We start from the raw sequence: 19,861 nt of genomic DNA on the forward strand, positions 1-19,861 counted from the left end.
GTGGCAGTTATTGTTGACTGCCAAAGGGTGGACTGTCAAAGTCAGAAAAATATCTCTATGCACACTACCATATTTGCACCTCACACAGGTCCGAATTGCGCATGCGTACGCTCTCCCGTACGTGCGCATACTCACAGTCGCGGGCACCCGCAGGCGCACGGTATGCGTATTTACGGTAGAGTTTATGTGATCGTAGCGTGCGACTCAATCGTTACATATTTTCACTATATAATGTATTTTGAAGATCATGGTCCCTTTGATAGATTCTGAAAGTTTGGTTAATATAGAATGTTCGTGAACAGAGAAATCCCTCTTTGTTTGATACGAAGGGTCAGACAGGAGTAATACAGTGGTGTTTAGTACCCATCGGAAGAGTATTTAATTAGCAATATTCCGGTGTTGGTTTGAAGCGGATTAATCGCTCGTGCGAATAGTTATGGACATAAGAAGTTTATGAACATTTACTGTATTTGCACTTACTTATCCATGCGGCGGGAAACCCAGTTTCCCTCCCACCTGAGCTGTTGGAAATAGTCACAGCCCACCTGTATGAATCAACCTATGACCTTTTGTTATAATGCGAGGAGGAATTCCTGTGTCCGATGAACAATGAGATTGTAGGGACCATTGAATTGTATTGTGTGTGGGGCATAAATAGACAAGCCGATCACATCCAGCTCTCACTCTTCAACGGTTATCATTGCTGAAAATCGGGAGCTGGATGTCCAGAGGCGCATGCGATCGTTTCCCCTTGTGCGTAAGTGTTTCTCCGCAACTATATTGATCTTCTTGTTATTGTGGGCCAATTTCTCTCTCTCTCTCTCTTCTCCTCTTTCTCTCTTATTTTCCCTTAGACAGTAATTGTATTGTATTTCCTGTGTAGTTATCTGGTTAGGTAGTCTATGTTATATTGTAGTGTATGATTTGTATTTGTATTAATTCTTTTGCAAGTATATCATTCATAATATATATATATTAGGCGTTGGACCCTAAGCCCAGGTATCTGTGTATTTCTTATAGTGTTAAGTATTCTCAGAGCGTCGGTGACGCTCAAACAGCTTTTGAGTTAATAAGGTTACACTGTGTTGCATCTATACCCTATCTCTACACTAAGGTTTTACAGCATATTACATTGTTTATGGTTTAGATTTAAAGGTTTAACATTGTGAGCGTCAGCGCCGCTGGTGATCTCCTCGTGGTCCCGAGCGTCCGCTACGCTATAGCGAATCATTACGTTAGTCAGCAGCCAATAGCGTGCCTGCCTGTGATCTCTTGGCCGTGAGCGAACGTGACGCTTGAGCGTCTCGACTACGGCTAAGCGATTGTTACGCAACGAGCGTACCCTTACGGTACTTCATACGTAAATAGCGTACAGTGTTCTTAGACCTCATAAAGAATATTTATATAAGATAAATATTCAGCTTTATCACCTATCTCATCCTCTGTCTACCCGAAGCTATCTGCAAAGATCTATCGACCTACAGAGACCTCCACCTCTATGCGGTACGAAATGCCGGTGCTAGGGATCCTGGCAGCCAGGAGGCCGACGCCAGGATCCCGATGGTTGGGAGGCAGACGCCAGGATCCCGACGGTTGGAAAGGCGAGCCGGGTGAGTTGGGGCTCCCCCCGCCCTTCCTGTGGCCTGACCCTAACCTCCCCCTATTAGTGCCTAACGCCCGGCCTCCCCGCGGCAGTTCTATCTACCTCCATGGGCCTGACTCAGGTGTGGTTGGAGATGCTACCACCGCTGCTTCCTTGGAAGCAGCAGTGATAGCACTGCACGGTGATGCGGCAGGAGGTGTCTGCTACAAGCAAACGCCTTTCCTGCTGCAGAAGCGTTCCGACCTGCCTCCTAGGACGCAGCATTGGATCACTCGCTCACCGTGGGGGGACTTACGGCACCTGGGGTGCCGCTCCCCCCACAAAGGACAGGAACCTCCGTCATAAGACGGAGATCCCTGTCCTTTTCCCACCTCTGAAACGGCAGCGACTTCACAAACGGAGGCCGCCGCCGCCACCCTCCCCGCCCCCAGAGGGCAGCAGACTGTCAATCACTGACAGTCTGGTTGCACAGTACCTGATCGCACAGGAGCAGAAGGGGTACTGCGCATGCGCTAAGTACAGAAAGAAATCGGTACTTGGCAACGACGGGGGCGCAGCTCCAACCACATGCCCTATATTGTATGTGAGGATAAGTAGATAGGTAGAATAGAGATTGCTGTCTACAGCAACCTATCCCTACCTATCGTGATCTACAAAGATCCGATACCTACGGCCGACGGAACGATCGGTCTCTAGCCGCCTACGTCTATATAGACCCGTCTACAGATCTATTTCTCTCTACATCTTCCTATCTATGCTATCTGCAGTAGAACTATATATCTAAGTGTATCTACAATTAGCTATCGATAGCCATCTCTGTCTCTCTCTATCGACAGATGGAGCCGCACTCAGTGAGCGTGGCTGCATCACAGGAGCCTGCGGTATGCCTAGGCGAGCCCGCGCCTCGGCACGCCGGGGAGAGCGTACAGAGACGCTCCCATCCACCTTCAAAGGGGACGGAGCCACGGCCGGCGTGGCTCCATCTATACTTATATCTCTATATATAGCTATCTCGGGAAAGATAGAGAAAAACAGAGGTGGCTATCTCCAGCTATATCTACCTACCTACCTATCTATCTTATAAAAAATCTATCTATCTATCTATCTATCTATCTATCTATCTAATTAACAGAATTAAATCGACGGAAAGACATAGAGAGAAATATCTCTATTCTACCTATACCTAATGACCTATCTCATCCTCTGTCTACCCGAAGCTATCTGCAAAGATCTATCGACCTACAGAGACCTCCACCTCTATGCGGTACGAAATGCCGGCGCTAGGGATCCTGGCAGCCAGGAGGCCGACGCCAGGATCCCGATGGTTGGGAGGCAGACGCCAGGATCCCGACGGTTGGAAAGGCGAGCCGGGTGAGTTGGGGCTCCCCCCGCCCTTCCTGTGGCCTGACCCTAACCTCCCCCTATTAGTGCCTAACGCCCGGCCTCCCCGCGGCAGTTCTATCTACCTCCATGGGCCTGACTCAGGTGTGGTTGGAGATGCTACCACCGCTGCTTCCTTGGAAGCAGCAGTGATAGCACTGCACGGTGATGCGGCAGGAGGTGTCTGCTACAAGCAAACGCCTTTCCTGCTGCAGAAGCGTTCCGACCTGCCTCCTAGGACGCAGCATTGGATCACTCGCTCACCGTGGGGGGACTTACGGCACCTGGGGTGCCGCTCCCCCCACAAAGGACAGGAACCTCCGTCATAAGACGGAGATCCCTGTCCTTTTCCCACCTCTGAAACGGCAGCGACTTCACAAACGGAGGCCGCCGCCGCCACCCTCCCCGCCCCCAGAGGGCAGCAGACTGTCAATCACTGACAGTCTGGTTGCACAGTACCCGATCGCACAGGAGCAGAAGGGGTACTGCGCATGCGCTAAGTACAGAAAGAAATCGGTACTTGGCAACGACGGGGGCGCAGCTCCAACCACATGCCCTATATTGTATGTGAGGATAAGTAGATAGGTAGAATAGAGATTGCTGTCTACAGCAACCTATCCCTACCTATCGTGATCTACAAAGATCCGATACCTACGGCCGACGGAACGATCGGTCTCTAGCCGCCTACGTCTATATAGACCCGTCTACAGATCTATTTCTCTCTACATCTTCCTATCTATGCTACCTGCAGTAGAACTATATATCTAAGTGTATCTACAATTAGCTATCGATAGCCATCTCTGTCTCTCTCTATCGACAGATGGAGCCGCACTCAGTGAGCGTGGCTGCATCGCAGGAGCCTGCGGTATGCCTAGGCGAGCCCGCGCCTCGGCACGCCGGGGAGAGCGTACAGAGACGCTCCCATTCACCTTCAAAGGGGACGGAGCCACGGCCGGCGTGGCTCCATCTATACTTATATCTCTATATATAGCTATCTCGGGAAAGATAGAGAAAAACAGAGGTGGCTATCTCCAGCTATATCTACCTACCTACCTATCTATCTTATAAAAAATCTATCTATCTATCTATCTATCTAATTAACAGAATTAAATCGACGGAAAGACATAGAGAGAAATATCTCTATTCTACCTATACCTAATGACCTATCTCATCCTCTGTCTACCCGAAGCTATCTGCAAAGATCTATCGACCTACAGAGACCTCCACCTCTATGCGGTACGAAATGCCGGCGCTAGGGATCCTGGCAGCCAGGAGGCCGACGCCAGGATCCCGATGGTTGGGAGGCAGACGCCAGGATCCCGACGGTTGGAAAGGCGAGCCGGGTGAGTTGGGGCTCCCCCCGCCCTTCCTGTGGCCTGACCCTAACCTCCCCCTATTAGTGCCTAACGCCCGGCCTCCCCGCGGCAGTTCTATCTACCTCCATGGGCCTGACTCAGGTGTGGTTGGAGATGCTACCACCGCTGCTTCCTTGGAAGCAGCAGTGATAGCACTGCACGGTGATGCGGCAGGAGGTGTCTGCTACAAGCAAACGCCTTTCCTGCTGCAGAAGCGTTCCGACCTGCCTCCTAGGACGCAGCATTGGATCACTCGCTCACCGTGGGGGGACTTACGGCACCTGGGGTGCCGCTCCCCCCACAAAGGACAGGAACCTCCGTCATAAGACGGAGATCCCTGTCCTTTTCCCACTTCTGAAACGGCAGCGACTTCACAAACGGAGGCCGCCGCCGCCGCCACCCTCCCCGCCCCCAGAGGGCAGCAGACTGTCAATCACTGACAGTCTGGTTGCACAGTACACGATCGCACAGGAGCAGAAGGGGTACTGCGCATGCGCTAAGTACAGAAAGAAATCGGTACTTGGCAACGACGGGGGCGCAGCTCCAACCACATGCCCTATATTGTATGTGAGGATAAGTAGATAGGTAGAATAGAGATTGCTGTCTACAGCAACCTATCCCTACCTATCGTGATCTACAAAGATCCGATACCTACGGCCGACGGAACGATCGGTCTCTAGCCGCCTACGTCTATATAGACCCGTCTACAGATCTATTTCTCTCTACATCTTCCTATCTATGCTACCTGCAGTAGAACTATATATCTAAGTGTATCTACAATTAGCTATCGATAGCCATCTCTGTCTCTCTCTATCGACAGATGGAGCCGCACTCAGTGAGCGTGGCTGCATCGCAGGAGCCTGCGGTATGCCTAGGCGAGCCCGCGCCTCGGCACGCCGGGGAGAGCGTACAGAGACGCTCCCATCCACCTTCAAAGGGGACGGAGCCACGGCCGGCGTGGCTCCATCTATACTTATATCTCTATATATAGCTATCTCGGGAAAGATAGAGAAAAACAGAGGTGGCTATCTCCAGCTATATCTACCTATCTATCTATCTTATAAAAAATCTATCTATCTATCTATCTATCTATCTATCTAATTAACAGAATTAAATCGACGGAAAGACATAGAGAGAAATATCTCTATTCTACCTATACCTAATGACCTATCTCATCCTCTGTCTACCCGAAGCTATCTGCAAAGATCTATCGACCTACAGAGACCTCCACCTCTATGCGGTACGAAATGCCGGCGCTAGGGATCCTGGCAGCCAGGAGGCAGACGCCAGGATCCCGATGGTTGGGAGGCAGACGCCAGGATCCCGACGGTTGGAAAGGCGAGCCGGGTGAGTTGGGGCTCCCCCCGCCCTTCCTGTGGCCTGACCCTAACCTCCCCCTATTAGTGCCTAACGCCCGGCCTCCCCGCGGCAGTTCTATCTACCTCCATGGGCCTGACTCAGGTGTGGTTGGAGATGCTACCACCGCTGCTTCCTTGGAAGCAGCAGTGATAGCACTGCACGGTGATGCGGCAGGAGGTGTCTGCTACAAGCAAACGCCTTTCCTGCTGCAGAAGCGTTCCGACCTGCCTCCTAGGACGCAGCATTGGATCACTCGCTCACCGTGGGGGGACTTACGGCACCTGGGGTGCCGCTCCCCCCACAAAGGACAGGAACCTCCGTCATAAGACGGAGATCCCTGTCCTTTTCCCACCTCTGAAACGGCAGCGACTTCACAAACGGAGGCCGCCGCCGCCACCCTCCCCGCCCCCAGAGGGCAGCAGACTGTCAATCACTGACAGTCTGGTTGCACAGTACCCGATCGCACAGGAGCAGAAGGGGTACTGCGCATGCGCTAAGTACAGAAAGAAATCGGTACTTGGCAACGACGGGGGCGCAGCTCCAACCACATGCCCTATATTGTATGTGAGGATAAGTAGATAGGTAGAATAGAGATTGCTGTCTACAGCAACCTATCCCTACCTATCGTGATCTACAAAGATCCGATACCTACGGCCGACGGAACGATCGGTCTCTAGCCGCCTACGTCTATATAGACCCGTCTACAGATCTATTTCTCTCTACATCTTCCTATCTATGCTACCTGCAGTAGAACTATATATCTAAGTGTATCTACAATTAGCTATCGATAGCCATCTCTGTCTCTCTCTATCGACAGATGGAGCCGCACTCAGTGAGCGTGGCTGCATCGCAGGAGCCTGCGGTATGCCTAGGCGAGCCCGCGCCTCGGCACGCCGGGGAGAGCGTACAGAGACGCTCCCATCCACCTTCAAAGGGGACGGAGCCACGGCCGGCGTGGCTCCATCTATACTTATATCTCTATATATAGCTATCTCGGGAAAGATAGAGAAAAACAGAGGTGGCTATCTCCAGCTATATCTACCTACCTACCTATCTATCTTATAAAAAATCTATCTATCTATCTATCTATCTATCTAATTAACAGAATTAAATCGACGGAAAGACATAGAGAGAAATATCTCTATTCTACCTATACCTAATGACCTATCTCATCCTCTGTCTACCCGAAGCTATCTGCAAAGATCTATCGACCTACAGAGACCTCCACCTCTATGCGGTACGAAATGCCGGCGCTAGGGATCCTGGCAGCCAGGAGGCCGACGCCAGGATCCCGATGGTTGGGAGGCAGACGCCAGGATCCAGACGGTTGGAAAGGCGAGCCGGGTGAGTTGGGGCTCCCCCCGCCCTTCCTGTGGCCTGACCCTAACCTCCCCCTATTAGTGCCTAACGCCCGGCCTCCCCGCGGCAGTTCTATCTACCTCCATGGGCCTGACTCAGGTGTGGTTGGAGATGCTACCACCGCTGCTTCCTTGGAAGCAGCAGTGATAGCACTGCACGGTGATGCGGCAGGAGGTGTCTGCTACAAGCAAACGCCTTTCCTGCTGCAGAAGCGTTCCGACCTGCCTCCTAGGACGCAGCATTGGATCACTCGCTCACCGTGGGGGGACTTACGGCACCTGGGGTGCCGCTCCCCCCACAAAGGACAGGAACCTCCGTCATAAGACGGAGATCCCTGTCCTTTTCCCACCTCTGAAACGGCAGCGACTTCACAAACGGAGGCCGCCGCCGCCACCCTCCCCGCCCCCAGAGGGCAGCAGACTGTCAATCACTGACAGTCTGGTTGCACAGTACCCGATCGCACAGGAGCAGAAGGGGTACAGCGCATGCGCTAAGTACAGAAAGAAATCGGTACTTGGCAACGACGGGGGCGCAGCTCCAACCACATGCCCTATATTGTATGTGAGGATAAGTAGATAGGTAGAATAGAGATTGCTGTCTACAGCAACCTATCCCTACCTATCGTGATCTACAAAGATCCGATACCTACGGCCGACGGAACGATCGGTCTCTAGCCGCCTACGTCTATATAGACCCGTCTACAGATCTATTTCTCTCTACATCTTCCTATCTATGCTACCTGCAGTAGAACTATATATCTAAGTGTATCTACAATTAGCTATCGATAGCCATCTCTGTCTCTCTCTATCGACAGATGGAGCCGCACTCAGTGAGCGTGGCTGCATCGCAGGAGCCTGCGGTATGCCTAGGCGAGCCCGCGCCTCGGCACGCCGGGGAGAGCGTACAGAGACGCTCCCATCCACCTTCAAAGGGGACGGAGCCACGGCCGGCGTGGCTCCATCTATACTTATATCTCTATATATAGCTATCTCGGGAAAGATAGAGAAAAACAGAGGTGGCTATCTCCAGCTATATCTACCTACCTACCTATCTATCTTATAAAAAATCTATCTATCTATCTATCTATCTAATTAACAGAATTAAATCGACGGAAAGACATAGAGAGAAATATCTCTATTCTACCTATACCTAATGACCTATCTCATCCTCTGTCTACCCGAAGCTATCTGCAAAGATCTATCGACCTACAGAGACCTCCACCTCTATGCGGTACGAAATGCCGGCGCTAGGGATCCTGGCAGCCAGGAGGCCGATGCCAGGATCCCGATGGTTGGGAGGCAGACGCCAGGATCCAGACGGTTGGAAAGGCGAGCCGGGTGAGTTGGGGCTCCCCCCGCCCTTCCTGTGGCCTGACCCTAACCTCCCCCTATTAGTGCCTAACGCCCGGCCTCCCCGCGGCAGTTCTATCTACCTCCATGGGCCTGACTCAGGTGTGGTTGGAGATGCTACCACCGCTGCTTCCTTGGAAGCAGCAGTGATAGCACTGCACGGTGATGCGGCAGGAGGTGTCTGCTACAAGCAAACGCCTTTCCTGCTGCAGAAGCGTTCCGACCTGCCTCCTAGGACGCAGCATTGGATCACTCGCTCACCGTGGGGGGACTTACGGCACCTGGGGTGCCGCTCCCCCCACAAAGGACAGGAACCTCCGTCATAAGACGGAGATCCCTGTCCTTTTCCCACCTCTGAAACGGCAGCGACTTCACAAACGGAGGCCGCCGCCGCCACCCTCCCCGCCCCCAGAGGGCAGCAGACTGTCAATCACTGACAGTCTGGTTGCACAGTACCCGATCGCACAGGAGCAGAAGGGGTACAGCGCATGCGCTAAGTACAGAAAGAAATCGGTACTTGGCAACGACGGGGGCGCAGCTCCAACCACATGCCCTATATTGTATGTGAGGATAAGTAGATAGGTAGAATAGAGATTGCTGTCTACAGCAACCTATCCCTACCTATCGTGATCTACAAAGATCCGATACCTACGGCCGACGGAACGATCGGTCTCTAGCCGCCTACGTCTATATAGACCCGTCTACAGATCTATTTCTCTCTACATCTTCCTATCTATGCTACCTGCAGTAGAACTATATATCTAAGTGTATCTACAATTAGCTATCGATAGCCATCTCTGTCTCTCTCTATCGACAGATGGAGCCGCACTCAGTGAGCGTGGCTGCATCGCAGGAGCCTGCGGTATGCCTAGGCGAGCCCGCGCCTCGGCACGCCGGGGAGAGCGTACAGAGACGCTCCCATCCACCTTCAAAGGGGACGGAGCCACGGCCGGCGTGGCTCCATCTATACTTATATCTCTATATATAGCTATCTCGGGAAAGATAGAGAAAAACAGAGGTGGCTATCTCCAGCTATATCTACCTACCTACCTATCTATCTTATAAAAATCTATCTATCTATCTATCTATCTAATTAACAGAATTAAATCGACGGAAAGACATAGAGAGAAATATCTCTATTCTACCTATACCTAATGACCTATCTCATCCTCTGTCTACCCGAAGCTATCTGCAAAGATCTATCGACCTACAGAGACCTCCACCTCTATGCGGTACGAAATGCCGGCGCTAGGGATCCTGGCAGCCAGGAGGCCGACGCCAGGATCCCGATGGTTGGGAGGCAGACGTCAGGATCCCGACGGTTGGAAAGGCGAGCCGGGTGAGTTGGGGCTCCCCCCGCCCTTCCTGTGGCCTGACCCTAACCTCCCCCTATTAGTGCCTAACGCCCGGCCTCCCCGCGGCAGTTCTATCTACCTCCATGGGCCTGACTCAGGTGTGGTTGGAGATGCTACCACCGCTGCTTCCTTGGAAGCAGCAGTGATAGCACTGCACGGTGATGCGGCAGGAGGTGTCTGCTACAAGCAAACGCCTTTCCTGCTGCAGAAGCGTTCCGACCTGCCTCCTAGGACGCAGCATTGGATCACTCGCTCACCGTGGGGGGACTTACGGCACCTGGGGTGCCGCTCCCCCCACAAAGGACAGGAACCTCCGTCATAAGACGGAGATCCCTGTCCTTTTCCCACCTCTGAAACGGCAGCGACTTCACAAACGGAGGCCGCCGCCGCCACCCTCCCCGCCCCCAGAGGGCAGCAGACTGTCAATCACTGACAGTCTGGTTGCACAGTACCCGATCGCACAGGAGCAGAAGGGGTACAGCGCATGCGCTAAGTACAGAAAGAAATCGGTACTTGGCAACGACGGGGGCGCAGCTCCAACCACATGCCCTATATTGTATGTGAGGATAAGTAGATAGGTAGAATAGAGATTGCTGTCTACAGCAACCTATCCCTACCTATCGTGATCTACAAAGATCCGATACCTACGGCCGACGGAACGATCGGTCTCTAGCCGCCTACGTCTATATAGACCCGTCTACAGATCTATTTCTCTCTACATCTTCCTATCTATGCTACCTGCAGTAGAACTATATATCTAAGTGTATCTACAATTAGCTATCGATAGCCATCTCTGTCTCTCTCTATCGACAGATGGAGCCGCACTCAGTGAGCGTGGCTGCATCGCAGGAGCCTGCGGTATGCCTAGGCGAGCCCGCGCCTCGGCACGCCGGGGAGAGCGTACAGAGACGCTCCCATCCACCTTCAAAGGGGACGGAGCCACGGCCGGTGTGGCTCCATCTATACTTATATCTATATATATAGCTATCTCGGGAAAGATAGAGAAAAACAGAGGTGGCTATCTCCAGCTATATCTACCTACCTACCTATCTATCTTATAAAAATCTATCTATCTATATCTACTCTACCTAATTAACAGAATTAAATCGACGGAAAGACATAGAGAGAAATATCTCTATTCTACCTATACCTAATGACCTATCTCATCCTCTGTCTACCCGAAGCTATCTGCAAAGATCTATCGACCTACAGAGACCTCCACCTCTATGCGGTACGAAATGCCGGCGCTAGGGATCCTGGCAGCCAGGAGGCCGACGCCAGGATCCCGATGGTTGGGAGGCAGATGCCAGGATCCCGACGGTTGGAAAGGTGAGACGGGTGAGTTGGGGCTCCCCCCGCCCTTCCTGTGGCCTGACCCTAACCTCCCCCTATTAGTGCCTAACGCCCGGCCTCCCCGCGGCAGTTCTATCTACCTCCATGGGCCTGACTCAGGTGTGGTTGGAGATGCTACCACCGCTGCTTCCTTGGAAGCAGCAGTGATAGCACTGCACGGTGATGCGGCAGGAGGTGTCTGCTACAAGCAAACGCCTTTCCTGCTGCAGAAGCGATCCGACCTGCCTCCTAGGACGCAGCATTGGATCACTCGCTCACCGTGGGGGGGCTTACGGCACCTGGGGTGCCGCTCCCCCCACAAAGGACAGGAACCTCCGTCATAAGACGGAGATCCCTGTCCTTTTCCCACCTCTGAAACGGCGGCGACTTCACAAACGGAGGCCACCGCCGCCACCCTCCCCGCCCCCAGAGGGCAGCAGACTGTCAATCACTGACAGTCTGGTTGCACAGTACCCGATCGCACAGGAGCAGAAGGGGTACTGCGCATGCGCTAAGTACAGAAAGAAATCGGTACTTGGCAACGACGGGGGCGCAGCTCCAACCACATGCCCTATATTGTATGTGAGGATAAGTAGATAGGTAGAATAGAGATTGCTGTCTACAGCAACCTATCCCTACCTATCGTGATCTACAAAGATCCGATACCTACGGCCGACGGAACGATCGGTCTCTAGCCGCCTACGTCTATATAGACCCGTCTACAGATCTATTTCTCTCTACATCTTCCTATCTATGCTACCTGCAGTAGAACTATATATCTAAGTGTATCTACAATTAGCTATCGATAGCCATCTCTGTCTCTCTCTATCGACAGATGGAGCCGCACTCAGTGAGCGTGGCTGCATCGCAAGAGCCTGCGGTATGCCTAGGCGAGCCCGCGCCTCGGCACGCCGGGGAGAGCGTACAGAGACGCTCCCATCCACCTTCAAAGGGGACGGAGCCACGGCCGGCGTGGCTCCATCTATACTTATATCTCTATATATAGCTATCTCGGGAAAGATAGAGAAAAAATAAGAATTTACTTACCGATAATTCTATTTCTCATAGTCCGTAGTGGATGCTGGGGACTCCGTCAGGACCATGGGGAATAGCGGCTCCGCAGGAGACAGGGCACAAAAAGTAAGCTTTTAGGATCACATGGTGTGTACTGGCTCCTCCCCCTATGACCCTCCTCCAAGCCTCAGTTAGGTACTGTGCCCGGACGAGCGTACACAATAAGGAAGGATCTTGAATCCCGGGTAAGACTCATACCAGCCACACCAATCACACCGTACAACTTGTGATTTGAACCCAGTTAACAGTATGATAACAACGAAGAAGCCTCTGAAAAGATGGCTCACAACAATAATAACCCGATTTTTGTAACAATAACTATGTACAAGTATTGCAGACAATCCGCACTTGGGATGGGAGCCCAGCATCCACTACGGACTATGAGAAATAGAATTATCGGTAAGTAAATTCTTATTTTCTCTAACGTCCTAGTGGATGCTGGGGACTCCGTCAGGACCATGGGGATTATACCAAAGCTCCCAAACGGGCGGGAGAGTGCGGATGACCCTGCAGCACCGAATGAGAGAACTCCAGGTCCTCCTCAGACAGAGTATCAAATTTGTAAAATTTTACAAACGTGTTCTCCCCTGACCACGTAGCTGCTCGGCAAAGTTGTAATGCCGAGACCCCTCGGGCAGCCGCCCAAGATGAGCCCACCTTCCTTGTGGAGTGGGCATTTACAGATTTAGGCTGTGGCAGGCCTGCCACAGAATGTGCAAGTTGGATTGTGCTACAGATCCAACGAGCAATCGTCTGCTTAGACGCAGGAGCACCCCTCTTGTTGGGTGCATACAGGATAAACAGCGAGTCAGATTTTCTGACTCCAGCCGTCCTTGAAATATATATTTTCAATGCTCTAACATCGTCCAGCAACTTGGAGTCCTCCAAGTCGCTAGTAGCCGCAGGCACCACAATAGGCTGGTTCAAGTGAAAAGCCGAAACCACCTTAGGCAGAAACTGAGGACGCGTCCGCAGTTCTGCCCTGTCCGAATGGAAAATCAGATATGGGCTTTTGTACGATAAAGCCGCCAACTCTGATACTCTCCTGGCTGAAGCCAGGGCCAGTAGCATGGTTACTTTCCATGTAAGATACTTCAAATCTACCGATTTGAGCGGCTCAAACCAATGGGATTTGAGAAAATCCAAAACTACGTTGAGATCCCACGGTGCCACTGGAGGCACAATCGGGGGCTGTATATGTAGTACACCTTTGACAAAGGTTTGTACTTCAGGCACTGAAGCCAATTCTTTCTGGAAGAAAATCGATAAGGCCGAAATTTGAACCTTAATAGACCCCAATTTGAGGCCCATAGACAATCCTGCCTGCAGGAAATGTAGGAATCGACCCAATTGAAATTCCTCCGTTGGGGCCTTCTTGGCCTCACACCACGCAACATATTTTCTCCAATGCGGTGATAATGTTGTGCGGTCACTTCCTTCCTGGCTTTAATCAAGGTAGGAATAACTTCCTCTGGAATGCCCTTTTCTTTTAGAATCCGGCGTTCAACCGCCATGCCGTCAAACGCAGTCGCGGTAAGTCTTGGAACATACAAGGTCCCTGCTGAAGCAGATCCCTTCTTAACGGTAGAGGCCACGGCTCTTCCGTGAGCATCTCTTGAAGTTCCGGGTACCAAGTCCTTCTCGGCCAATCCGGAGCCACGAGTATTGTTCTTACTCCCCGTAGCCGTATAATTCTCAGTACCTTTGGTATGAGAGGCAGAGGAGGAAACACATACACGGACTGGTACACCCACGGTGTTACCAGAGCGTCCACAGCTATTGCCTGAGGGTCTCTTGACCTGGCGCAATATCTGTCCAGTTTCTTGTTGAGGCGGGACGCCATCATGTCCACCTTTGGTTTTTCCCAACGGTTCACAATCATGTGGAAGACTTCTGGATGAAGTCCCCACTCTCCCGGGTGGAGGTCGTGTCTGCTGAGGAAGTCTGCTTCCCAGTTGTCCACTCCCGGAATGAACACTGCTGACAGTGCTATGACATGATTTTCCGCCCAGCGAAGAATCCTTGCAGCTTCTGTCATTGCTCTTCTGCTTCTCGTGCCGCCCTGTCTGTTTACGTGGGCGACTGCCGTGATGTTGTCCGACTGGATCAACACCGGCTGACCCTGAAGCAGCGGTTTTGCCAGGCTTAGAGCATTGTAAATCGCTCTTAGCTCCAGTATATTTATGTGAAGAGACGTCTCCAGGTTCGACCACACGCCCTGGAAGTTTCTTCCCTGTGTGACTGCTCCCCAGCCTCGTAGGCTGGCATCCGTAGTCACCAGGACCCAGTCCTGTATGCCGAATCTGCGGCCCTCTAACAGATGGGCACTCTGCAACCACCACAGAAGAGACACCCTTGTTCTTGGTGACAGTGTTATCCGCTGATGCATGTGCAGATGCGATCCGGACCATTTGTCCAGCAGATCCCACTGAAATATTCGTGCGTGGAATCTGCCGAATGGAATTGCTTCGTAAGAAGCCACCATCTTTCCCAGGACTCTTGTGCATTGATGTACTGACACATTTCCTGGTTTTAGGAGGTTCCTGACAAGTTCGGATAACTCCCTTGCTTTCTCCTCCGGGAGAAACACCTTTTTCTGAACAGTGTCCAGAATCATTCCCAGGAACAGCAGACGTGTCGTCGGGGTCAATTGAGATTTTGGAAGATTCAGAATCCACCCGTGTTGTTGAAGCACTACTTGGGTTAGTGCTACTCCGACTTCCAGCTGTTCTCTGGACCTTGCCCTTATCAGGAGATCGTCCAAGTAAGGGATAATTAATACGCCTTTTCTTCGTAGAAGAACCATCATTTCGGCCATTACCTTGGTAAAGACCCGAGGTGCCGTGGACAAACCAAACGGCAGCGTTTGAAACTGATAATGACAGTTTTGTATCACGAACCTGAGATACCCTTGGTGTGAAGGGTAAATTGGGACATGCAGATAAGCATCTTTTATGTCCAGGGACACCATGAAGTCCCCTTCTTCCAGATTCGCTATCACTGCTCTGAGTGACTCCATCTTGAACTTGAATTTCTGTATGTACAGGTTCAAGGATTTCAGATTTAGAATAGGTCTTACCGAACCGTCCGGCTTCGGTACCACAAATAGTGTGGAATAATACCCCTTTCCCTGTTGTAGGAGGGGTACCTTGACTATCACCTGCTGAGAATACAGCTTGTGAATGGCTTCCAATACCGTCGCCCTTTCTGAGGGAGACGTTGGTAAAGCAGACTTTAGGAACCGGCGAGGGGGAGACTTTTCGAATTCCAACTTGTAACCCTGAGATACCCACTGTGTGCTGAAAATCTTTAGTCGACCCCCCACCGCCCCTGAGTCCGCTTGCACAGCCCCAGCGTCATGCTGAGGGCTTTGTAGAAGCCGGGGAGGGCTTCTGTTCGTGGGAAGTAGTTGCTTGCTGCACCCTCTTACCCCTTCCTTTGCCTCTGGGCAAATATGACTGTCCTTTTGCCCGCTTGTTCTTATAGGAACGAAAGGACTGCGGCTGAAAAGACGGTGTCTTTTTCTGTTGGGAGGTGACCTGAGGTAAAAAAGTGGATTTTCCGGCTGTTGCCGTGGCCACCAGATCCGATAGACCGACCCCAAATAATTCCTCTCCTTTATACGGCAATACTTCCATATGCCGTTTGGAATCCGCATCACCTGACCACTGTCGCGTCCATAAACTTCTTCTGGCAGATATGGACATCGCACTTACTCTCGATGCCAGAGTGCAAATATCCCTCTGAGCATCTCGCATATAAAGAAAAGCATCCTTTAATTGCTCTATAGTCAATAAAATACTGTCCCTATCCAGGGTATCAATATTTTCAGTCAGGGAATCCGACCACACCACCCCAGCACTGCACATCCAGGCTGAGGCTATTGCTGGTCGCAGTATAACACCAGTATGTGTGTATATACTCTTCAGGGTAGTTTCCAGCCTCCTATCAGCTGGATCCTTGAGGGCGGCCGTATCAGGAAACGGTAACGCCACTTGTTTTGATAAGCGTGTGAGCGCCTTATCCACCCTAGGGGGTGTTTCCCAGCGCGCCCTAATCTCTGGTGGGAAAGGGTATAATGCCAATAACTTCTTTGAAATTAGCAGTTTTCTATCAGGGTTAACCCACGCTTCATCACACACGTCATTCAATTCCTCTGATTCTGGAAAAGCTACAGGTAGTTTTTTCACACCCCACATAATACCCCCCTTTGAGGTACCTGCAGTATCAGAGATATGCAAAGCCTCCTTCATTGCCGTGATCATATAACGTGTGGCCTTATTGGAAAATACGTTTCTTTCTTCACCGTCGACACTAGATTCATCTGTGTCAGTACCTGTGTCGACTGACTGAGGTAAGGGACGTTTTACAGCCCCTGACGGTGCCTGAGACGCCTGGACAGGTACTAACTGGTTTTCCGGCCGTCTCATGTCGTCAACTGACCTTTGCAGCGTGCTAACATTATCACGTAATTCCATAATTAAAGCCATCCATTCCGGTGTCGACTCCCTAGGGGGTGACATCACCATTACCGGCAATTGCTCCGCCTCCACACCAACATCGTCCTCATACATGTCGACACACACGTACCGACACACAGCAGACACACAGGGAATGCTCTTATCGAAGACAGGACCCCACTAGCCCTTTGGGGAGACAGAGGGAGAGTTTGCCAGCACACACCAAAGCGCTATAAAAATGTATATAAACAACCCTAAAAGGTGTTGTTTCTGTTATATGCGCTTAATATATAAAAATATCGCCAAAATATGCCCCCCTTCTCTGTTTTACCCTGTTTCTGTAGTGCAGTGCAGGGGAGAGTCCTGGGAGCCTTCCTCACAGCGGAGCTGAGCAGGAAAATGGCGCTGTGTGCTGAGGAGAATAGGCCCCGCCCCCTAAAACGGCGGGCTCTTCTCCCGGAGTTTGCGTTATATGGCAGGGGTTAAATACATCCATATAGCCTCAAGGGCTATATGTGATGTATTTTAGCCATAGAAAAAGGTATTATACATTGCTGCCCAGGGCGCCCCCCCCCAGCGCCCTGCACCCTCAGTGACCGCTGGTGTGAAGTGTGCCGACAACAATGGCGCACAGCTGCAGTGCTGTGCGCTACCTTATGAAGACTGAAAGTCTTCTGCCGCCTGTTTCCGGACCTCTGGACCTCTTCAACTTCGGCATCTGCAAGAGGGGTCGGCGGCACGGCTCCGGGACCGGACTCCATGGCTGGGCCTGTGTTCGATCCCTCTGGAGCTAATGGTGTCCAGTAGCCTAAGAAGCAAATCCATCCTGCACGCAGGTGAGTTCACTTCTCTCCCCTAAGTCCCTCGTAGCAGTGAGCCTGTTGCCAGCAGGACTCACTGAAAATAAGAAACCTAAAAAACTTTTTCTAAGCAGCTCTTTATGAGAGCAACCTAGATTGCACCCTGCTCGGACGGGCACAAAAACCTAACTGAGGCTTGGAGGAGGGTCATAGGGGGAGGAGCCAGTACACACCATGTGATCCTAAAAGCTTACCTTTTGTGCCCTGTCTCCTATGGAGCCGCTATTCCCCATGGTCCTGACGGAGTCCCCAGCATCCACTAGGACGTTAGAGAAACAGAGGTGGCTATCTCCAGCTATATCTACCTACCTACCTATCTATCTTATAAAAATCTATCTATCTATCTATCTATCTATCTATCTATCTATCTATCTATCTATCTATCTATCTAATTAACAGAATTAAATCGACGGAAAGACATAGGGGTAAATTTACTAAGATTCGTATTTTCCCGTTTCAGGTCAAAGTTCAATCACGAATGACATCGAAAGTGTAAAACTGCAACTTTTTGAATTTGTTACGATGGATTTACTAAGCTGTCGTATTCGGGTTTTTCTTTTCTTCCGATGTCGATGTCATTCGTGTTTTTTTTGTGTTTTTTACGGCAGTGATTAGCAAAACACTGCCGACTTTTTTACAATTAATCTCGGCCGGATCTGTGTGATCCGTGCTGGGGTTCTATTTTTTTTTTTTTTTTAATTAAACACTGTAAAATTTTTAAAAAAAATTGCGTGGGGTCCCCCCTCCTAAGCATAACCAGCCTCGGGCTCTTTGAGCCGATCCTGGTTGCCGAAATATGGGAAAAAAAATGACAGGGGTTCCCCCATATTTAAGCAACCAGCATCGGGCTCTGCGCCTGGTCCTGGTCCCAAAAATACGGGGGACAAAAAGAGTAGGGGTCCCCCGTATTTTTAAAACCAGCACCGGGCTCCACTAGCTGGACAGATAATGCCACAGCCGGGGGTCACTTTTATATAGTGCCCTGCGGCCGTGGCATCAAAAATCCAACTAGTCACTCCTGGCCGGGGTACCCTGGGGGAGTGGGGACCCCTTCAATCAAGGGGTCCCCCCCCCCCAGCCACCCAAGGGCCAGGGGTGAAGCCCGAGGCTGTCCCCCCCCATCCAATGGGCTGCGGATGGGGAGGCTGATAGCCTTTGTTGTAAAAGAAAATATATTGTTTTTAGTAGCAGTACTACAAGGCCCAGCAAGCCTCCCCCGCATGCTGGTACTTGGAGAACCACAAGTACCAGCATGCGACGGAAAAACGGGCCCGCTGGTACCTGTAGTACTACTACTAAAAAAATACCCAAAAAAAGACAAGACACACACACCGTGAAAGTATAATTTTATTACATACATACACACATACATACATACTTACCTTAAGTTCCCACGCAGGTCGGTCCTCTTCTCCAGTAGAATCCAAGGGGTACCTGTTGAAGAAATTATACTCACGAGATCCAGGGGTCCAGGCTCCTCGGGAAATCCAGGGGTAATCCACGTACTTGAAAAAAATAACAAAACGGTGTCCCGACCACGAACTGAAAGGGGACCCATGTTTGCAGATGGGTCACCTTTCCACGAATGCCAGAAACCCACTTTGACTTCTGTCTAAGTGGGTTTCTTCAGCCAATCAGGGAGCGCCACGTTGTAGCACTCTCCTGATCAGCTGTGTGCTCCTGTCCTCACTGACAGGCAGCACACGGCAGTGTTACAATGTAGCGCCTATGCGCTACATTGTAACCAATGATGGGAACTTTCTGCCCTGCGGTTGACCTAAAGTGACGTCACCGCTGAGCAGAAAGTTCCCAGCATTGGCGCTACATTGTAACACTGCCGTGTGCTGCCTGTCAGTGAGGACAGGAGCACACAGCTGATCAGGAGAGTGCTACAACGTGGCGCTCCCTGATTGGCTGAAGAAACCCACTTAGACAGAAGTCAAAGTGGGTTTCTGGCATTCGTGGAAAGGTGACCCATGTGAAAACATGGGTCCCCTTTCAGTTCGTGGTCGGGACACCGTTTTGTAATTTTTTTCAAGTACGTGGATTACCCCTGGATTTCCCGAGGAGCCTGGACCCCTGGATCTCGTGAGTATAATTTCTTCAACAGGTACCCCTTGGATTCTACTGGAGAAGAGGACCGACCTGCGTGGGAACTTAAGGTAAGTATGTATGTATGTGTGTATGTATGTAATAAAATTATACTTTCACGGTGTGTGTGTCTTGTCTTTTTTTGGGTATTTTTTTAGTAGTAGTACTACAGGTACCAGCGGGCCCGTTTTTCCGTCGCATGCTGGTACTTGTGGTTCTCCAAGTACCAGCATGCGGGGGAGGCTTGCTGGGCCTTGTAGTACTGCTACTAAAAACAATATATT

The sequence above is a fragment of the Pseudophryne corroboree genome, chromosome 4, assembly GCF_028390025.1.
Source record: "Pseudophryne corroboree isolate aPseCor3 chromosome 4, aPseCor3.hap2, whole genome shotgun sequence".
Lineage (NCBI taxonomy): Eukaryota > Metazoa > Chordata > Amphibia > Anura > Myobatrachidae > Pseudophryne > Pseudophryne corroboree.